General features: G+C 34.5%; 1 protein-coding gene and 1 long non-coding RNA gene across 9 annotated transcripts in view; one reads left to right on the plus strand and one right to left on the minus strand.

Annotated features, from left to right (window-relative positions):
- The window catches only part of Zbtb20 (zinc finger and BTB domain containing 20), an 821,796-nt gene that overhangs the window by 397,713 nt on the left and 400,438 nt on the right, over nt 1-23,645 (minus strand). Inside the window, exons 1-2 of one of the 8 annotated variants that reach the window (XM_005386418.2) lie at nt 14,259-14,620; nt 1,140-1,214 (exon numbers count right to left, since the gene is read on the minus strand). The exons of 6 other annotated variants lie outside the window; for them this stretch is intronic. The gene's annotated coding sequence lies outside the window, so the exon portion shown is untranslated. Of the gene's footprint in view, nt 1-1,139; nt 1,215-14,258; nt 14,621-23,645 lie in introns of those variants that run through there. One more of the 8 variants, XM_005386421.2, reaches the window with a different exon arrangement.
- On the plus strand, nt 18,054-22,597 carry LOC106148704. Its single transcript, XR_001234354.1, has 3 exons — nt 18,054-18,120; nt 20,512-20,641; nt 22,440-22,597. It is a non-coding gene; the product is annotated as an uncharacterized LOC106148704 (long non-coding RNA).

Raw genomic sequence — 23,645 nt, forward strand, 5'->3', positions numbered from 1 at the left:
AAGTGCTTAGGTGCTGCAGCAATACTCAGCATAATAAATGCAGAAGAGATCAGATATGAATAGAATTTGCATTTTACGCAGCTGCTGTGTATGTAGAATATACAGAGGCTAATTTTTCAATAATACTGGTAAAATATTGTTCAAAATCAATTCTTGCTCTCTTCTCACTTTGAAAAGCATTATATAGAAAAACACCCATCTGTCCTACTGAAAAGGGGAATGCGTGCAAAGTGGCTAGAAAAAGAGCCTCTTTACAAGCATGAAAAGAAGAGCTCAAACAGAAACTGAAGAAAATAGTAACACTATTACAAGGGCTATGCAGACATGCACAAAAGCGATCTTTTAGAAACATCAGAAATAACCCTACAGAGGAACTACAATAAAGATATATGGTCATATACCAAAAATACAGACATGTGCTCTTTCAGTTAGCTATTTCAGTTTTTATACTTTTGCTTGCTTTTTAATGGAACCAGATAGAAGGAAGTAATTGTTGTTATTGTTGTTTAGTCTAAATGTAATATTAACATCCACTCCATACCAGACACTTTCAACAGTTCCATGAACTCAGTGCCTATAAAGAACTTACCCTCAATTTTCTATTCACAGTACTACTTCATAACTCAGATGTCTGTTCATTAAATGTGCTAAATCTTAGTCCATGGGTACTCTCCTTTAGAAGACATGGAGGAGATGCTAAGAGTTAGGGGGATTCTGCTAGCCATACGGGAACGTCTGATTAGGATTCTGAGAAAGCGGTGGACAGGATAAAAATCCCACTAGTCAAACACTCCTGATCACTGGCAACAGAATCAGCCAAAAGATACAATACATCTCCTTCCTTTGTTCTTTCCCTTTGTCAAATAAAGGATTATTTCTAAGATCTTTTCTGTTCTTGGTCATTAAAATGCAGGATTGGATTTGTACATCCAACTGCATCTCAAAACATCGCAAACTTCCAACTTGGAAGAAGACATAAACTTCCTCAGGGAAGCTCACGGAAAGTAACTGCATATTTACAAAACCTTTGCATATTCCTAGAATAGGAACAGGAAAGATAACTAGCAACATAACAAAGGACTAGTAGAAAAAATAACAATATTTTGGATTCTAGAGAATGATTTATCACACAGATTCACCTGTATTGAGCGAGACTCCACATTCCAGGTCGTTAAGCTATATTTCCATCTTCAGGATTCAGCCAAAGTCACTCTCTGCAGAAAGTTATAAATGCTTTCAGAACAGATGTAAGTAATGAGATTGGAATGAACATCAGGACTACAGTATAAAAGCATCTCCCTGTTCCTTGTTCTAAAAGTTAACTATTAAACTCTGTTTCCTTCATCCTGATTTGGTTTACTCAATTTTAGAAACAAGGACACGCTGATCAGATTGCCCCGGGCAATTGAATACCTAGTGAAGCCCTTATGAAGACAGTGTTCTCTCCACCAGCCCTACCCAAAGGGTGTCTATTATCACATTCAAAAATCTGTGGGGCTGGTGAAGGAAGGAAAGTATCTTCTTTTGAAGAAAATTCCTTTCTCTTTTTTAGTTTTTAGGTTTTTGGCATATTCAGTATTGTCAGTGGTTAATCCCTCGCCCTTCATTTTTTTTTTTTTTTTTTTTTTTTTTCTTCTCTGCTCTAGTTTATTCTTTTAATTATTTACAGACTCGCTCATCTGGACACTTCGTTCTAGCAGAAGCTGGCTGATTTTTTTTCAACACCTTTCAGTGGAACGTGGTAATAGCCACGCAGAGAGGGAATTAGTCTTAACCATATTTTTAAGCTTCATCCACGACAGATATCTTTTCCTGTTATTGATTTCCCTATCCCCTCTCCTCTTCAGTTTAAGATGGCTTCCATGGGGTTTCAAAAATGGGTGGCTAGTCACTGTGAAAACCAATTTTCAAAATGGCTGTTGCTCCTTTCATTTTACTCTCTGTTGCAACTAGAGTTTTGGTTTCACTTTATTTGTGAAGTCATGCTTGCAGAGAAACACAGTCTAAAATGTGGGTTTCAAATATGGTTTGATTAGGGTTATAACCATATGGAATCTATATTCAAGATTTGTTAGATTGAGCCAAGTAAAACTAAAAGGAAAAAGAGGTCAGAAGACTCTCATATGTTTCACAAACAAAAATAGCAGTTCACACAATTGTTAAAATTTATCAAGCAAATATGGATCTACTTCTGAAAAAATATTTTCCAGTGTCAAGAATTCAGAGGAGTGAGATAGGATGGGATGTACAGTATATATATCTATATATAGATATATATACACACACACATATATACATTTTTTCTATGTATTTTTATGATATTATTTCAATATGGCTCAACTGATGTAATGCTTCCATCTGTGAAAAGGTTAGTTAGAAATAGCATGATAGAAAGCCAATTTCAAGTAGATTCTAGAACACTAAACTCTGACTTATAAAATGTCAATCTTTTTGAGCTTTTAATTTTCACTTATATTTCCAGGACTCAGTGTTTTAAATAGCAGAATAAAAGTTATAGATACTCAGCACTCAGAGACAGGAATGGTATTTAGATTTATAAAAATAGCAATATTTATTTGCTTAATAAACAGGATTTGAAACAGGGTTTCAAAGGGAATTCTAATAAATACACAAGAAAACTTCTAAATCTTCAAAAAGCAAAAGAGGAAAACATCTACCTCACTTTAAATTTAGACTAGTGAAAAACAGTGAAGACAATTCAAAATTGGTAATTGTCAGAATTTGAGAGAAGGAAATTGAAATATTCCCGATGACCAGGGAAAGCGTGGTATGACCTCACAGCCTTATATTTTACACAAAGAGTTTTATAGTCCCCCCACTCCCAGGGGACTATTTGAAGAAAGACGATCTCAAGGGTTTTTCTTATAGCTTCTTTTCTGCCTTCTTTTCTGGTGTCTTTATGTTTTTTTACTTTCTTTCATTAAGATTTCACTCTAAATTACAGGGGAATTTCAGAACATCCTCTGAGAGGTTCTGATATAAATGGAGTGAAGGGCTGTGACAAAATTACACATAAAGCTAGCCTATACAAATTCCTAGTCAATGTCCAAAGCAAGGTAACGCCATTTGGAGGGCAAATGGATGAGCTCAGTGATCCACCTGCACAAAGGCCAAAGGAAAATGAAGCCCAAGAACTGTGCAAAGGAGAGATTCTAAATTTGACAAGCGGTCTCACCACTGCTTTACTGTACATGCAACTATTGCCAAATTACATATCCCTACTCTTGATCACCTTAAAAAAGACAATGGAATAGTTTTCGTCACATTTTCTACACTGTAAATGCTATATATAAAGGTAAAACAGCTTTTATGCTTCATAATGGAAACAGAAATTGATTCTGACTGGATTAAAATGTATTGTGTTCATTACATAAAATTACTAAATAATTACAATAATAATTCTTCATACAATTTGCTGGGGAAAAGGACTACAGAATATATTTGCTGAGAATCAGCAGATTTCAGAAATTTTTTGAAGAAAAAGTCTACATTAAGTAACAGGAGGTCCTAAGGGGAAGTCAACAATACTTGGTCTATGAACCACTTTTTAAAGTTCCAGTTTCTTTAAAAATTAGTAATAACATGTCGCCTGAAACAAAAGCTAGCAGCACAGGAAGGAGCCTGTCGGGTAGCCTATGCTCATGTTTCCTTTCTGGACATCTTCCGTTCTTATTCCAATAAAATGATACAACAATTAAATGTCATCATTGTGTTGTTTGTTCTGCTGAAATTGTCTATGCCCCAATCAAATTACACTACAAACTTCCTGGTACAAATAATATAAATATATAACGAGGCACAAGCCTGTGGCAATGGACAAAGACAGATCAGTAGAGCTTTATCACCTTAAGTTTCACCCTTTAACAAATCATTTAACCTCTACAGGTCAAGATTTTCTCATCTATTAAATGAAGATAATAGTAACTACCTCAAAGGATTGTTTTAAAAATTAAATGTAAAATGACTGGCACAGAGAGGTCACTCACAAATGGCAGCTGAATTACCACGTGGACTAAAATCCAAATAAAAAATGTTTAGCTAGGATTGTTGCTAGGTGAGGTAGGTCTGTTATCCACATTACGAAACCCATTAAGCCTACATAATTTGGTCATTTTAGCAATACTTTTTAGAGATTTTTAAAATGACCTTCCCCAAAGGTCAAGGTAGCTTAGGCTTATGCAGAATAGTGCATTTTTTTTTGTTTTTTGTCTTTTTTTTTGGTTTTTCTCCGGTACCGGGAACCGAACTCACGATCTTGCACTTGCCAGGCAGGCGCTTTGCCGCTGAGCTAAATCCCCAGCCCCTAGAATAGTGCATTTAAAGGGAAGATTTATTTGGTTCATAAGTCTTGCTGTCAAAATCCAGGTTCACAAAGACGTTCTAGAATAAAGGGCAGCAATAAAAAACAACAATAACAACAACAGGTTTTTTTTTAGAACGACAGTAGGAAATGAATGCAGATTATCAGGGTGACAGCAAGTGTCCCAAGTCAAAGCTACGTGGAGAAGAAATATGCCTTATACTAAGAGCCTGTAGATCAAGAATTAAAGAACGACACTTAAAGCACTTGAGAAAAAAGGAAAGGTAATGAACAACATACAGCCACAGAAGTCTGTAGGTTAAAAAAATATTCAAAGATCTTACTCTAAAGTGAGTGGTAGAAAAAAAAGATTTAAAAATACATATCTGTCAGAAAGAAAGTAGCAAGAACAAAAATCCTCGGAACTGAGAGGCATTCAGGAAGAAAATTTTAAAGTGGTAAGTTCCAAGGTAATGCTAGCTACAGAAAATACAAATATTGATGGGTTAAATCAGGACTGAGGAAAATATAAAACCAAATTTGGGCAGCTCTGAGGGGGAAAAAATAGGCAGCTTGGTACTCAACTGTCATCACAATTCATTTGTGTTTCACATCCCACTGTTTGTGACATTAACAGAATTTCGAATTTAGCAATGTACTATTTTTATATTGTGAATCTCTGTAGCCATATTCCATATGTAGCTACCACTGCAAATAGTAATGATAGCCTTTTGATCTTTAAGATGCTTCCAAGTAATACTACTCCAAGTGGGGTTACTTAAGAGATTTCCAGGTTACCTAAGAAACTTCCTTTTTTCTATCATGTGAAGTAGAGCATTGTCTGTGGTTTTTATTTGCAGAAAGCCAAAATTATCTGGTCATTTTAGTAATAAATCCTGGGGTAGCTTTTGCTTTTACTGTCAGTTTTCAAAAATTAACTTAGTTTGGATTTTTGAATTGTATTTTCATATAGCTAAGTGATTAAAGCCATCTTTTCAAGCAGGCAACTAAATAGACAAAAATTTTATATAGGTTCCAACTGGGACTCAAATACTAAATAACATGTTTTCAAGTGTTATCATTTATATACTTATATATAATATATATTTCTGATCCTATTGTCATTGGACATAGGGCTTGTCTTATCATCATGGTTACTGCTATTGATAGGAAGTATCACTCATACAGTCCCTAGTATGTACTGAGAACTCTAGCACAGCCAGACACACACCCCAATGGGGATATGATTGCTTCATTTTCTACTTGAGGACTTAGACACAGAAATAACTTGTCTATGATGATGTAATTGGTAAATGGTGGAAATGATAAACAGACACCAAGCCTACTCTTTGCAATTACAGATTTTATGTTCTTTTTATGACATAGTTCTGCTTTTCACAATGAAGACAGCCTGTACTTTTAAAAATTTAGGGAATGGGGATGTGGCTCAGTGATAGAGCTCTAGTTCTGCATGCAAAAGGTCCTGGGTTCAGTCCCCAGCATCACACACACACACACACACACACACACACACACACAAATGTTAACATAATATGTTGTGAACTGCTCAGCTGAGATGAATACACACTTCTCAGACAAGGAGATACAAATGGCAAATAAATATATGAGAAAATGTTCAACATCATTAGTCATTCGAGAAATGCAAATTAAAACAACACTGAGATTCCACCTTACCCCAGTAAGAATGGCTAGCATTAAGAAATCAACCAATAACAAATGCTGCCGAGGCTGTGGAGAAATAGGAACCCTTCTTCACTGCTCGTGGGAATGCAGACTGGTGAAACCACTGTGGAAATCAGTTGGGAAATTCCTCAGAAAACTAGGTCTAGAGGTCCCATTCAACCCAGCTATCCCCCTGCTGGGTATTTTCCCAGAAGATCTAAAAACATCATATCACAGTGATATATGTGCACCTATGTTCATAGCAGCACAATTTGTAATTGCTAATATGTGGAAGCAACCCAAATATCCATCCACTGAGGATTGCATAAGAAAATTGTGGTACTTTTATATAACGGAATATTACTCAGCTGTAAAGAAAGATAAACTCGAGGCTTTTATAGGTAAATGGTCACAACTAGAGACCATACTCATAAGTGAAATAAATCAAACATGCACGTGCAAACACCGCATTTTTTCACTAGTGTAAAACCTGAAAGAGTTAATTTAAACTAGGAGATATGATAGACATTGTGAATTGATAGGAAAGCACTCAAAGGTAAAGGGCAACTGGGATGTGGGAAAAGAGAAGGGAAAGAAGGAGAAAGTGTGTATGTATGTATAAGCAGGATAGTCAACAAGGCTGTTCTACTGTCTTGTATTTCTTTGTTGAAAGAAACTGTCAATGAGTCCTTGGTTGATAAGCATTGCATGTCTATATCTGTTTTCATGAGAAACCACTTTGAAGATATCAATATGTAATACAACAAACATTGTTAATTCCCTACCACTTTGTTTGTAACTCCGTACTGTCTTAACTGTTCCCTTGCTATTTTGTAAAATGTTTTCTGTCTGTTAGTATTTTCCTCCTTTTAATTTTAAAACTAAAAAATAAAAAAATATATTGTTATTCTATTGTATCATTCTCTTAAAATTACTTCCCTTCCAACAGAAAATGCTTTTCCTCACAAAATATAATTCAATTCAATAAACATTTTTAGTTGCCTGCTATGTAGTACCTGCTAAGCTAGTGTTTCTTGGTCACTAGTATGTTGAGACACAGACATGGCAGTAAGAATTTTCTTCCTAAAGCTGCCCTGTTTGGGTAAAATTATATTTCTAATTCTTTTCTATCATTGATATTTAAAGGAATATGGCATTATCTGAAAAACATTGGCGTTTTGAATTTAAAAGTTCTTTTTAATAAAGCAAACTTAATGAAATATTGTAGAAATAAATCTGTAACAACAAAGGCATTAAGGCAGTTTTAGATATCATTCCTACCAAGAAATAAATTTAGTCTGCAAAATATCATTAATCTACTAAGATAAGTCATAATATAATTTCAATTATAAAACCCAGATTCTTAATATGTGTTACAAAGATGCTATGTCTGACCCATCCTCAGTAGGAAATGTGTTTTGATTTATATTGTCAGTAAGGATAGCATTATTTTATTGGACAAAATATATTTTCAACCATTTTTCCTGGTAATAAAATAATTGTAATAATAATAATCATAATAGCAAGCAAGTAGTAATGATATTTATTAAATATATTGCTACATACTAACTATGATTCTCACTTTATATGCATTATCTTATTCATTTTTCAAAACACTGCACTGGTAAGTACTATTAATAATCTAATTTTACTGAGATGTGAAAGCTCAAAAATTTGACTAGGATCATATGGGTGTAGAGAAAAGTACAGCCAGCGTTTGACCCAGAGGAGTTTGACTCTCACAGCTGCTCTAGGTGGAGGTTAAAAAGTGTTTTGATGTTTGTTCAGAAGAACATTGTGTTTGTGTTGTTCTACTGACATCACTGGTGTTGGTGCCCATTTGGTCTGTAGGTCCAAATTTGAAGACACCTAACATAAGCCAAATTTTGTGTTGTTATTCATGCTGCTTGCCAATTAAAATGCTCCCTTCTGAGAACCTGTGGCTGACTGGCTAAGATCTAGAACATAATACATGTTCAAAAAAGTGTCTCATGAATGTTAATAAGGGTTTCACTAAGTGGTAAGTTAATATATTTTCTTATTGTCTGAAACATTTCTCCCAGAAACACATATTACTAGGAGAAAATGAGAACTTTATTCACTGAGGATCAAGGGGAAAGATAACCTTAAAAATTCTTTTTGTTTTATTTTAAGTGTATTAATCTCATTTAAAATTCACTCTGAAAGACCTATCCTGTTGTTCTTTTCCTGACTTCTTCTAGGACAGCACTCCTTACTGGTCCTCTGCATACTACTGTTAATTATCAGTCTTCTGGGACTATAGCTTCAGTCCCTTAAGTGTTGATCCCATAGCTTATCTACGTCTTAGATAAGCTATGCATACAGAATGACCACCAGTCAGTTCAAAAAAATTACAGAATATACATTCCCTAGGATAAGAAAAGAGATGTAAAAGGAATGATATAATGCTTTACTATGTATACTTTGTGGTCCTCTCAGGTAACTTACATCCTTCCCTTACATTATGTGCAAGAGCTACCCACAACCCTATGTCCTAAATTTACTGGTCTATTTTCTGAAGAACTAGATGTAGATGATATAGAGATAGAGACAGAGATAGAGATAGAGATATAGAGATATACACACAATGAAATAACACAGGTATAATTAGAAGCCATGCAAAAAACATTAGGCAATGTATCAAAACAAAATATTATTATTATACTTATATGACTTACATGTTATATTTTAGTATTTTTATTCCCTTCTTACCCATTATAATATAAACTTCTTGAAAGTAGGAACTTTATTTTACTTGTTTATAACTCATTCATAGAACAAGGCATGACACTAAATTGCCAACAAATATATTGTAAAGAGCAGGAAAAGAAAGGAAAAATATTGAAGCTCTCATAGAATTTTTCATATTGTTCTGGAAATAATGAAGGGAGAACGTGTTCCCAAAACTTTCCTAAGAAAACACGAACTATCAGTGAAATAGCAAACTCTCATTCTCTTCGTCAGACTGGCTACCTACTTAATTCATTTATATGCAACATGTGGCCGCTTGTCTATCTATGCTCAACTTTTAGCACTGCAGTGGAGAGCAAAGCGCTTCGGGGGAGAGCAGCTTGGGGCTCTTCAACTGAACCTGACGTATCAGTTAGAGAGGTTGCCACCAGTGAGGATCCAGCATTTCTTATACGCCAGCTGAGCCACCAGAGAGACAAGGGCAAGAGTCATGGAGCCTTCTTAATGTCTAGTGCACTCACACATTTCTCCCCTCTTCTCAGAAGGGAAACTGGTAAGACATCAGTGATTAACGAGAGAAATGTGTCAGGTCTACATAACACTTCCCATCTCAGCGATGGGAGACAGAGTCTGCAAAGAAAAATGGAAGATTCCACTCTTCTAAATGGTACCTTCCAAACTGTAGTAGGGCCCTACTACATGAAATCACCAACAAGTATATACTTAGAGTGATATAACACAATATGGAACCTTGACTTTTACTTGAAGGGGAGATTATGTGGCAGTTCATAGTTCTCCTAATTTGCAGGAGATAATATCCCAATGATGATTCAATTATCCTAGCTTTGACTTTTTCAGACAAGGACTGATTCTCCTATATTTATCTTTGTATATCTATTACCCAGACTCAACATATGACTTAGCATATAATAGTTCTCAATAAATGATAGCTAAGATATTTTTAACTGCTTCATAAAATGGTGGAATATGATCTCAAAAGTTCAAATGAACTCAGTGTTTAGACTGCTCTAGTTTTAATAGCAGGCAATCATAACATACTATTACATATACATTAGTGATTTAGTTTGTGTTAATTTAGTGAACCCTCACCAACTACTGTAGAGAAATCCTACCTTTTTATGTTTACATACTATAAATTTTAAAGTCATAATTTTAAACACCAATTATTAAACGTTACTAAGCATGACTAATCTGAGCAGTTTCGTGAACTGCAGAGACCTGGGCTCCATCCTCAGAGCACTGGATTCAGAAATTCTGGAAAGGGATCAAAAAATGTTCATTTTAAGAACTGCCCTAGTAATCCTGATCAGGTGTTTCTTGTACTACTTACTATGGATTAAGTTACAAGGATAAGTAGAAAAAAAAACTTTATGCTTCAATCATTTCAGTATAGAGACATTTTACTACTAAATGTGACTTAATCATCAAAATTACCTGTGAAAAGATTAGTCAGTTTGCTAAGACTTTTGAGAATGAACCAAGAGAGGATGCAAGGGTGAGAAATATTTAAATTTTAGGCCAGACAGGGCTCTTGGTAAAACTTCAAAAAGACTGACAATCATTTCAAAGGAGTGGAAGAATGGCGGCAACACAGAATTGCTTTATGCACAATTTAGAAAATTAATGTTGATTCAAAAGGTTTATTTGATAAACTGTGTTTCAGTAACTATTATAAAAGTAGAAGCCTTCTAAATCTTTGATTGGTTGTTACAATATATATTTATATGAAATAGTTTTGAAACTCCCCTCATGTCTAAGTCCTTATTTTCCATGAGATCTTGGCCTTGCAAATATTGTTATCACTAATATTATTCTCCACCTCTCCCGTACCCCACATATTCCTGCTCTGGGATTGAAAAGGGGTTATGCTAGTCTACATCACCGTCCATGTCTCAAGGAAGGTACTGTTTCCGCATCTGCTCTGACCCTCAGGTCTCTGCAGCCTATAATTATTGTCAATGAGAGCTGTCTTCACATCTTACCACTGATTTCTCTAAAACTTTGAGTCTGTCATTTTTCAAACTTTAGTGATGGACAATGGAAAATTACTTTATTATTCTCTTTTATTTTAAAGAGAATAATTATTAATATAATAATAAGAGAATAATAATAATAATTATTCTCTTTTATTTTAAAGAGAATAATAAAAAAAGAACAATAGCAAAATACCAACAACATAGGCAAAAACAAAAACAACAAAAATGATGCAAGGTTTCAGAACAAAATGATAGGAATTAACAGTGGTTGTTATATTACATACTGTCATCTTCAGTGAAGTTGCTCAGATTACCAGAGGTAAGAATGCAAGACTGATAAAACCATTAAAGAGAATAAGAAAATAAAAACAAAAGAAATATTAGAAACAAAACAGAGTTTCACTAGACAAAATGGTAAGAATTCACCAATGATTGTTATATTGCAGATAGTTGTCTTCAGATTAGTTGTTCAAATTACCAGATGTTATTATTCTTAAGGGTGTTGTGAGTTACATAACTTGTCATTCTTTTCTCTTTGACTTGACTGCAAAAAATTATAAAGGCAGTTGGATACCACTTCACTGAATATAGTTCAAATGTTGACTTCACACCTGATTCCATTTTCATATACTCACTTTTACTTGTTATTTTGTTTAATTTTATCTTTATTGCCTACTTATAATTTATGAATTTAGCTTTACTATGTATTTATTTTTATCAGTCATTTTAAATCTCTTATTAGAGCAAGATGTCAGAAATAGCAAAACAAAAATGTGTGTGGACACATACACATTTTGAATATCATACATATTCAAGATTTAAAAATAAAACTTACCTGCTAAAAAGTATCTCGTAAAATATATCTCATGGACTTTGATCTAACAGATTATAGATTCACCTGATATTTGTTGTATTGGAATTTAGTGAGATATAACATTAAAATACAAACATGAGGAGATCCACGGGTTATTTAAGATAGGCATTCTCAGCACAAATCATTAATTTTGACATCTTTTAGTTCTGAAAACCAACTGTAGCTATTTTAAAATCTTTATGTTCAGTTTTTAGACTATACAAAGAAAAGTTCTTGGTCTTATCAGCTTCCCAAAGTATGTAATTCTAAAAACATGTTTTTTCTTTTAAAAATAATATTTGTATATCTGATATATACACATATATTTTTTTACTTTGAATGTTTAAGCCAAACATTCAGTCCTTGGCTTCCCGTACTATTAAGTAAATTTTATTAGCTGAAAGATTGATAAATCATTTCAACACTGAAAATTTGTATTCTAATTGAGCCTTGTCTATTTTCTTCATTGTCCTCTGAAAATGAATCAATCAGTCTCGTCTGATCGTAGTAAAACTTAGACAAGGGAGAAGAATTCTACTTGGGACTAGACATCTTACAAATGATATTCATTTTAATTTCTCCTTATATGATCACTCTAGGCTGAAATACTACTATGTTTGCCACCTAAATATGATTTTTTTATTAATTACTGTGCTTGGAATCTAAATATGATTTTGTGCTTTTATTAATTTCTGAATTTCATATCCTTCCAGATAGTGAAGGAATATAGTAGTACCACCTGGGAATGATGCCAATTTGCACTTGTTTTTTGTTTTCTCCCCCCCCACCCAGTAAAGGCAACCAATAGCTGATTCATACTTCCATTACATCACAGTTGGATTACAGAAGTGCTCTTTAGTCCGGCCTCTGCATGTCTTTTGCAACTCATTTGTAGATAATCCAGAAGCCAGCAGCTGTACTTCATTTTTGTTCCAACAGTCACCATTTTATAATGCTTCTCTAAGTCACTGTGAGTTTTCCTAACGACAAGTCGACAACTCCAAGAGGTATTTAGATTTAGTGGGTTAAATCAGAGAGAAAGGATTTACAATAGCTTGCAAAAGGTTCATCTCTCTCATTACATTTTCCTACTTATGCTCCGCATATCAAGAAGTATAATGATACTATTCCTCCACAGAAGACTAATAAAGTACTTAGCAAAAGTATGTGGTTGCAAAACATTTTTAATATTCAGAGTGTCATATTCTTAAAATTTTTCATAGGACTCTGGTTCAATTTTTGAGTCTTTCCAAGTTCTCATAAATCTGTGGTACTCATAATAAAGCAGGCAGATGGTTTAGTCTCTGAACATATGCTTTAAATGCCCCCTTTGCTATTTCAAAATAATGGACCAAATTTTGCCCTCAAATAGTTGCAAAAAACTTTAGGGAGGCTGCTTCCTGAAATCTGAGGACAGAATGTGGTCCAGAGGGAATGAAATCTTTACAAAATATAGTACCTAAATTTTCTTTGAGGATCTATACTATCCTATAATATAGATTGATTGTATACTGTAGTACTAAACTGTATTCTTTTCAGAGAACTGGTTAGGCTAAGAAAAAATTCTAAGCAGTACATATTGTGTAGTTCAAGGAAAAGATCAGAAGGTCATATCTGTTTTATTTATTTACCTTTTAAAATTCTGATTCTCTAAAACCTTGTGAGAGTTCTCTCATTTAATTTCAGTGTGACTGCCAGATTTCTCCATTTTTACTATTATTTCTATTATTACTATCATGTAGATATTTTATAAAGCAGTTTAGAATTATTAATTAGGTAACACCATCTAAATTATGTTTATGTCTTTGTTTTAAACCTGTGCTATTCATAGTTAATACAACTCTAAAATGCTATTTCACCAGCCAATTATTCTCATTTCAAAACAATTTGTTGTTGATGAAAGCTCATTTTCTAGTTTATTTTAACAGAATATGCAACTCGTCTTCAGTAGATATAGGTGTTTTGATAATGCTATTGACATAATCTAACTGTACTTATAAAAGTATCTGTTTCTTAAGGTCTACATTTTATACATGACCTTCACTTCTACACTTGCATATTTCTACGTATTTAAAATTGTTTTTGTAAAAGCCTCTACACTAGTCTTCCTTATTCTACAATGTCCACAAAACTCAGTAGTCTAATCAACATTCCAGATAAAAAGACCACATAACTGACACTTCGATTATTATAGAAGCCCAGAGTTCAAATAACTGTTCCAAAACTTTAGTGTCCCTTCCTTAAGAAATTCTCAACAAGGACTGACTTGGAATTAATGTAATACAGTGTTTACTTTTAAAAATAAATGGAATAGTTGTACCCAAATGTGTTTAAGACACTGTTAAGACACATCATAATTAACAATGTTGAAAATGCAGATCTTTATATCAAGTGATCATTTCATACAAGTATCTACAAATATCTAAGCAACATTGAAAGCTATTATTGGGACAAAACATTAACACATTCGTCTGCTGATAAAGACAACAACTTTGAAAAAAGCCTCTCTCCTAGTCTCTAACTTTCACAATAAATGCAGCACTGAAGTAAATTCTTAACTTAGAAATATGCTGAGCAGTATTCCAATAAACAAGTTGTTTTAAAAAAACTCTCCAGACTAACAGTCACGCTTCCCCCATCTTTCCTTTGCTTTCTCTTCTTTCACTTTCCATGCACACACAATCACACTTACCTGCACAAATCTGAAACATCAGTCTATGTATTTTTTTTGAAATGTACTCTGTACCGATGCATTTTTCTGAGTTTCTTTCTAACCCTCGGGAATGTTAAGAATTTTAGGAAGAGAGCCACAGCTTAAGAGAGCAATTATTTGCCAGTAAATACTCAATTTGCTTGTCCTGTGATTTTTCTTCTAACTTGCATATTCAATAATCCGTCCCTGACTGCGTCACGAGCACAAAAAGTCTTTTCTCCAAAGGAGAACACTTTCGCCAATCAACCTTCAGCCATGCCAGGGTCCAGCTCGTCAGGGTGATTTGTTAGCTTTAATTAATAATTCCTCATGCTGGCCATTTTCACAAATAACACTGTGAGCTTGGGACGCTGGACGGCTGTGATTCAGGCTGATAAAAATACAGTGGAAAGGGGGTGGGGCGGGTGTGGGGGAATTCAGATGCCGTTTATAAACACCTCTAATCATACTCTTTCCGTTTACAATATAGAGGACACTGCAGCTGAATTACCACGTTATGTCCAGCGATTTGTATTCAAATAGAAGCCATATGTTCCTCCACTTTATCTGCTAGGGCCTCCCCGTGCCAACACTCTCACTGGGCAGACAGCATTCACAAAAGAGGTCTCTAGCCTCCGGATTGCAAAAGTTTACTGAGGGTGAAGTTGAGAAATCAGGCATATACGGGTGCTTCTCAGAGAGCTTTTGTAACAGTCTGGAAACACAGAACTACGAGTTGTGAGTGTCAGATTTTCTCTGATCTTGCTGTGTGATACTGGACATTTCATTTAGCTTTTTTAAAGAATCTCTAACCTCATCCTCAAAACAGCGATGATGGCTGATTTATTCAGTAATTCTGCAAAAAATTAGCTATACCTAACAATATGGTACATTCTGTATGAAAGACAGAAAATTTCGTTTAAAAGTAAGACTTTCCCATTTAATAGACATAAGCCATGTCTTTTTTGAACAAAGTGCTTGCACAAAAACACCACTCAGGTAGTGTGCAAATAAAAATAAGGATACTTAACACTTTCCCTATAGTTCAAGCAAAGGATCAGTACTTGGTAGTAACTCAAATCCACCCTGTAAAAGTGATGCTCAGAGTTAAAAGAGCACAAACAGGCAAAAACATTTTTCAAAGATTATAAAATATTCCTTAAAGAGAGATTAGAGCACATGTTAATATGTTCACAGGCAATTTCAAAAGGTTCACACACACTTGAAGAATATACAAAGACATAGGAAATTTTGTTCATGTTCCTGATGCAGTGTGTGTGTGTGTGTGTGTGTGTGTGTGTTGGCAAGTTTACTAATTTACTGGCTATATGTTTACCAAGCAGTAAATCTATTTTAGGAACACAATCATAGTAGATATTGGGAGATAAATAAGCCACAGCCTCTTTCTTTAGACACAATTTAGTCTCTAGACTCTAAAAGAGAAAATGCGCATCTAAACAGAAAATCATAATACAACATATCAAGGGCAACAACACAAGCACAGACGGGGCTCCTATATTTGACCCATGAATTATTTCTAAAGGTAGAAGGAGGAGAAACAACAGTGGTAGGAAGAACATTCTAGGGACAGGCAAACCTTTGAACCTTTCCTAAAATTATTACCAGAATCAGATTACTAGTTCTAAGAACCAGGAGATTTAATTCATGATAATTTCAGAGAAAATGTTTCAAAGAGTAAATATCTCAGGATTTAAAAACAAATTTATTAAGAAAAAAAGGCCCCACAAAACTATGTTTTGACATCATCAGAAAAGTATGTAGCATTTCCAGCACTGGCACACATTGTGACATATACTGTCTTTCTTTCAGTGTATTTCTGTTGTCTCAGGCAAATGGGAAGCACGCATGACAAATGCTGCCTTTTTTGTCTCCCGGCCTATTTATCTGCTTTCTGTCATGTGCATGCTTCTTTCTATCTGTTTTCACTGAACAGTAAGACAAGCCACACCTGCATAATTATTAAAAGAAAATGCAAATCTACATTTACAGTAGTGGTCACACGTATACCTCAGTAGGAAGTATATACTATATAGCACTAAAAGTCCAAATCATAAGTCAGAAAATGAAACGATACCCTAATTTTTTTAAAAAGGCTCTTTCAGAGCCAGTAAATGCTCTTGGAAACTATATACAATTATTAATGATACTGAACATTTTGTTGTATACTATATTCAAAGTAGTCAGAATACCATACTTACTATGACCAGTAATAGTATTTTAAAAATTATGTACTTAACAAAGTTAGTACATATTTGTTGAACTCCTATTTACAGAACATTTACCAGTAATTATTTGATTGTTTTATTCCCAAATGCTTGTGTATAATAATAGTTAACACTTATTGAATACTTACTATATGTTAGTGACTAATCTAAATATTTTACATCTATTATCAGAGTCAATCCTCAGGATATGAAGAGGTAGGTACTATTACTATCCTCATATAATGGTTATGAAGCTTATAAGCAGTAAAGTTGGGTAAGCACTATATAGACTCATAATGAAACTACTGTACCTAATATCCACCCAAAATCAGTTTTACTACTTTATTGTTACATAGTAACAAATAATGCTTATGTTATTCTTTTTAATCTAGGAAAACTTTGGTTGTTTTCAGATTATTTTGAGAGGTAAACTAAACACCTACATCAAATGGGATGTATGTCTCACAAAACAATACAGAAAATTAATGTTATTTGGTAGGAAATTTATCTTATATGATAGGCTAGCACACTATACTGGGAGAAAACTTGACAAGTGGCTTGGGTTGGGCATGTTTTCAGGTGATAAAATAGCAGCACCATGGAATCACAAGCTACACCAATCTCTACATCCCTTATTAAAGCTAGTTAGACTACTAGAAGGCAATTCAAAATCTTCTGCAAAGTTAGAAGTAGGATGAGAAGTAGTTTAAAAATAGGAAGGACATTACGTCAGAAAGAATTAGGTTTGACTCCTAGCTTGATGACTTTTTTAGATGTATGCATAGGGTCAAATTAGGTTCTTGGAGGCTTTTTCTTTTCATCTCTAAAATGATTTATTGCAAAGATTAAAGGAGATAACATACTTAAAGGTACAGAGCAAAAGAACTAGCCCAGAAGAGGTGCACAACAGTTGGCATTTGACTTATGCAGAGTTAAAGCTTAATACCTGAAGCCAAGATGTACTACTTGTAGACCAAATGACACACACACATCTAAGCCTGACTTCTTGCTTTTAACAATCACATAAATAAGTCTTAGCTAAGGCAAACTGGACTTGGTAGTCTGGTAGATTTTCCTTTCAGGAGGCTAATAATATAGACTAAATGGCTGTGTTTAGGGAAAAAAAAAGCTGACAGATAAAGTAGAGATGGAGGACACAAGTTTACCAGCTAATAATAAACAAATTCTTACTTTTCCAAGTGACTGATGCAATACTTCATTTTATTTAAAGGTGGTGGAGGAACTTACTTGGAACTGACTGGGAAGGCCATCTTCTGGTATAATCACGTACTCTCCTCAGAGAATGTGCTAAAACTTCACTACTAACTACCTGTATTTCTCTAACTCCAGAAACTTTGATGCCCTTTCCACATTCTTTCTTCTCTCTGAACTAACTCCAGCTCTCTCCAATTCTTGACTTGAATCATGATGCAAATATTCATGGAACAGGACACTTTTTATAGTTCTATAGCTACTTCCAGGTGAAATGGGTGTTTCTTCCTGGAAAGGCTTGAAGAAATCTCTTCCTATTTACTCACCTGTGTATGTAAAGTCTCTCCTTTGAGGTTTCTTTTGGGCTAGAGACTGCCTGACTCTCCGTTACTGGTCCACATTCTATGGCTCTTGTCTGAGATTAGGTAAGTATGCGGACACCAACAGATAACTAACTGAGCACAGGGACTCTCTGAGTCTCACCTGAGTGGGATCTACAGGGGCTAGAGCTTTCTATAATTTGCTTATTTCTCAATTGTAAATCTTAACTGGTGGAAAAGTGGAAGCATGTAAGACTATGTCATATTCTTTTTCTCTAAGATAATTGGATTGATAGCAACATGGTTAAATTTTGGCCTGGTTGGTTACCTGCTTCCTTATTAGCTAGAGTTCCTATCTTTATATATGGAAATTGCACCATATAAATTCTGTATACTTCATAGTTTTTAAACGTAGATATTTTAGTTTTTAAACATAGACATTTTCACATATGTATATAAATATTAACACCTAAGACTATTTACTTAGTGATACCCATCTAATAAGGAAATAAAAATATAAATGAATTCTAATGTTAAATTTAGATTTATGTCTAAAAAAGAATGTAGAGCTCAAATATTCTAAAATTAAGACCAATCAATAAATATATTATTCTTACCAACATATTTAGTTTTTTATGGTTAAAAACCTAAACGTTTCTCATAATACCTTGAGTTACTAATTTCTTAAAGAAAGTTTTCAAGCATCACACATGTGAAAATCACGGTTCTCTAAAGGAGACAAACACACAATGAAGAAGACCAAAATTGTAACAACTTTCCTGTAACCTGGCTATGTAGTTTGCTACAGGCATTTAATATCCTCTATGTCTCAGTTTTGTCTTTTTATCTTAAGTACTTTGATCATCTCACTGAGTCCTAAATCCTGGATTTATGTCCTAAATCTCAGAGTATCAGAGTGAAAACTTAAGTAGAATGACAGTAATACCAGTATAACCTTAATTATTACATTTAGCACTTTAATATCTTCCCCTTTCAGCTATAAAATGGGTATAATTATTTTTAGTTTTTATTAAATACTATGTTGGAACTTTATTATTGTGAAATTCACTATAACTTTTCAAAGAAATTTCTTCCATGCAGGTGAAGTGATTGATATGTAAGATTGACTGAATCTTTTACAGTATCTAGATAGATCACATAATACCTCATAGATATATAAAGTTAGCATTTGTTAACAAAAATAAATGAAATATTTACTATTTAATAAAGATATCTAAATTGACTTTCAAATATAAGAGATAAATTGCTTTTAAAAATATCAAAGCATAAGATGAAGTAAATATTTTCGAACACATTCAGAACCGTTTTTATTTTTAATTTTAATTTTAACTTTTATTAGTACATGTTTGAAGCACATAATGACTACCTTCACTGTGGGGAGTTGGTAGCTGTACATAACAGATCTTAATTCTTTTTTCATTCAGGTACTTATGAAAGAAGACTATTAAAAGACAGGGAGTAATGCTGCTTTTTATTTGTGTAGCTGGCTGAATTTTATGGTAGATCCAAGACTCAGTAATGAGAAAACAGAATCAGGAGAAATGATTTTTAGCAGACTGTTGAATGATATACAAAATAAAATGTATTCATTAATGAGTTGGCAGAAATACTGTACATGTGCTCTAAGAACCAGAACTGTTTAAGCAGCTTTTTGTACTTGGCAGAGCCGTCTTCCTGAAGTGTCCCCTCACAGTCCCTTCCCACCTCTCATTTTTTGCCCTCTATTGCCAGGCTGGAGTAATGACCAAAGGGAGGGGCAAAACAAACGGAGGCACTCACTGTGGCAGGAGGCACTCTGAGAATCAAAGCCCCTATTAGGCTGTGGCTGACAGAGTCAGGGCCGCAGTGGGTGGCTCATGAACACGGTGCCCTGAGAACCACAGTGGCCACCCCTGGTACGCTGGCACCTGGGAGTACAGGCCCACATCCTGTTTAGGGAGATTACCTGCAAAGAACTAAATGTTCACATGTCCTTACCCGCTCACAGCACCTGATTTTCTTTCAATTCTGTCCTAGAATTATGTTTATTGAGTGATCGCACTCTGACAGGCACTGCACAAATCATAAAAAACGTAATTCTTGTATAACACAATTATACCTTAACAAATTCAAGGGAAACTGATTTTTCCCACAGTAGTGAGTAAAGTCTTGGGGCAACCAGTACATAAGATGATAAATTTGTAACACTTTTATCAGATATCTATGTATTTATATCTATATCTATCTCATGAGAACATAATACACAAGTATCTCAAATACACAGCTTTTTCATGTGAATTTATAAGCTTACCTTAATTTTTCATTGTCGTAAGCTAAAGATAGAAACTAGAGCTATTGGGAAACTACAAGAAATGCCATAGAGCATACACTATAGCCCAAATAGGTCTTTACTTAGCAGGGAGATTAACTTGGAACCAACTTATTCTATCTTAATACATATGAACATCAGGAATTTGGGCCCTTCTTTCATTTTAGATGAAAAGTTGGGACACTTCCAGAAGAAAATACCATGATAGCTGTAAGAAATGCCTACTCTATCTCAGAATAATGAATGGACTGAGGAAGTTAGAGAATGACGTGTCCAAGGTGGAGTTATGCACAGTTTGTAAGTATGCCTATAAATGAGTCATGTAGAAATCACTGTGGTAGAAATGTTCATGAAAATAGTGTTCATGATTATTATGGGTTAAGTTACACACCCCTTCCCAAATATAGATGCTGAAATCCTAATCTCCAGTACCCCAGAATTTGAACTTATTTAGATACAGGGTAATTGGAGTTATAATTAGTTAAGATTTCATCATACTAAAGAGTGGCAGGCCCCTAGCTCAATATGTTGAGTTCTTCTTGAAAAGGAAAAATTGAACATTGACGTACACAGAAAGAAGACCATCATGTAGAGATGAAAGCAGTAATCAGGGAGATGTTTCCATAAGCTAAAGAATGTCAAAGATTGCTAGCAAACCAGTCTAAAGTAAGCAAGAGGCATAGAATAGTTTCCCTTCCAAGCTGTCACTAAAAACAATGCCTTCCAACACTCTGATCCTACACTTCTAGCCCTCAAAATGGACAAAATGAATTTCTTTTGTTTAAACATCCAGTTTGTGATACTTTGTAACAATAACAAGAAACTAAAACAATAATGATGATCAGGTAATCAGAATGTAAAGACTAAATCAAATTAAGACCACTTTGTTTAAGAAGATTGATAAAGAGAAGATTCACTGAGGAGAAGCGCTACCAATAATCTTTAGTATAAATAAAATGTTCAATAGTTGGGAAAAATCCAGATGATTTTTTTTGTTTTTTTTTTTAGTTTTTTGGTATGCTATCCAGGCTAGTCTTGAACTTATCATGTAGGCCAGGCTGACCTTGAACTGGTGAGGATCCTTCTGCCTCAGCCTCCTGAGTAGTAGGATTACAGACGTGGGCCACCACGCCTGGCAGTCCAGACGACTTATTACACAGAACACACACCTTCAATTTTTGCTAATTCAAAAAGAGCTTTACCAAAAAGACAAAATGATATGCACTCTACTGAACACATTAAGGAGTCTTCAACCTCTAAAAATCATCTTGATTAGGGGGAAGACAAATGTGAATTTAGTTTTTATTTGTTTCTTTGAAATGGACAGGTTAAGTGTCACAGAATAACAAGAGAAGTTATTAGTGGAGAATATGCTGCTCATTTAGAAAAGAACCATTAAGGAAAGGAATTTGAGTCTAGATTTTAATTAAAACATAATTGTCCAGAGGAGAAGTTCAAAATAATTCTAGATATAAAGAATACTGGGGATTATTACTTAGAGGACTGAGGCAAAAGAAGAGTAGAGAAAGTAGGGTTGGAAACAACAGGAAAGTGGAAGTGGAAGTCAAGCCGGTATTGGTATCAACACCAATGTGTACTGGGTACACAAATGGAAAAGTCCTGCAGGGGCTGGGGATATAGTTCAGCGGTGGAGGACTTGCCTTCATAGCATGTATGAGGCCCCTGGTTCTCAGCATCACAAACCAAAAGTGACTGAAGGGAGACGGGAAAGACACAAGACAGTAGTGGCATTTCTATATTTGAACAAGAAATAATGTCAAACCATTTAATTCAAAAATTAAGGTCTCTCAAACTGGTGCTTTAAATGCTTTTGTGTGAAAGAGAAAGCACCTTGACTTTTGTGAAAAAGATTGAACAGTGGAATGGAGATTTTTTTGTGCGTATGTAAGCTACGCAGTTATGGCAGGTAGGTCAAGGAACAAATACTTCATGCAACAGGAAGCTCTAACTTTATACAATGTGTTCACTGGATACATTAAGAAAAAAAGGGATAAAATAGCCCTACGAAGTTTGTCTGTTGTGTTAAGTAGCTTCAAATTCTACCTTTCCTAATTGTTCTTAACATTTTATTCAGCCAATTATCAACCTACTCTGGAGAGGAACAATCAACTTGACTTTCTGACAGCAAAGCCAATCCAACTGGAAAATTCCAATTCTACAAGAAAACTCTGCCTAGCAACATTTTCAAAGGCAAACAGCAACCCACAACACCAGAATCACCTTTTTCTTCCTTTCCCAAACTCATTTTTTCTTGTTCTGAATAAAATTTAAATTCTTTTTTATTGTTACATGTTTGTAGTACATTGTGATTCCATGAATCATGGGGAGTTGGTACAGGTACGTGACAGTGCTCAATTGCTTTGGAAGTCCCCTCCCTGCATGATGATCACATTCTTTGTATGGACGTGGTTCATACACATAGCACCTCACTATCTCCTCCTTTTAAAAATTCCCTGCCCTCTCTTCTTCTGTCTTTGGGTTCCCTTTACATATGCCAAAGATCCATCTTGCTATTTCCTACTATCTATTCTTTATTTTGTACTTTATTTACATGTTGGGTTTCTGACATAAGAGAAACCACACAATATTTAAATTTGTGTGTCTGATTTGTTTCATTTAACATGATGGTCTCACAATGCATCCATTTTCCTACAAGTGGCTCACGTTTGTCCTTCATTCTGGCAGACTGGCACTCCATTGTGTACAAATACCACAGTTTCTTTATTTATTTGTTCATAGACATTTAGGGGGTTTCCAATATTTAGCTATTATGAATTGTGCTGCTATAAATATGAGTATGCATGTACCACTATAATATGTCTAACTCTTTTGGGAAGATATCTAGCAGGGGAATAGCTGGATCTGATGAAATTTCTATTTCTAGTTTTTTGAGGAATTTCCATACTGATTTTCATAGTGGTTTTATCAGTTAACACATATACAAACCAGTAAGAAGGCTTCTTTTTTCCTCACAGCCTCTCCAGCATTTGTTATTATTTGATTTCCTGAATATTGCCATTTTTTCTGAAGATGGAATCTCAATGTTGTTCTAATTTGCATTTCTCTAATAGCTATCAATGATCAACATTTTTAAACGTATCTATTCATCATTTATACTTCACTGGAAAAATCTCTATTCATTTAAGAAGCCAATTATTTCACTGGATCTCTAATATGGGTGGATCTAACTGTTTGAGTTCCTTATATATTCTAGATATTAGTCCTTTGGCTGATCAGTATCTGGCAAAGTTTTTCCCATCCTCTGGGCTGTCTCTTCACT

This window comes from Chinchilla lanigera, unplaced genomic scaffold, assembly GCF_000276665.1.
Source record: "Chinchilla lanigera isolate Chin_1 unplaced genomic scaffold, ChiLan1.0 scaffold00026, whole genome shotgun sequence".
NCBI lineage: Eukaryota > Metazoa > Chordata > Mammalia > Rodentia > Chinchillidae > Chinchilla > Chinchilla lanigera.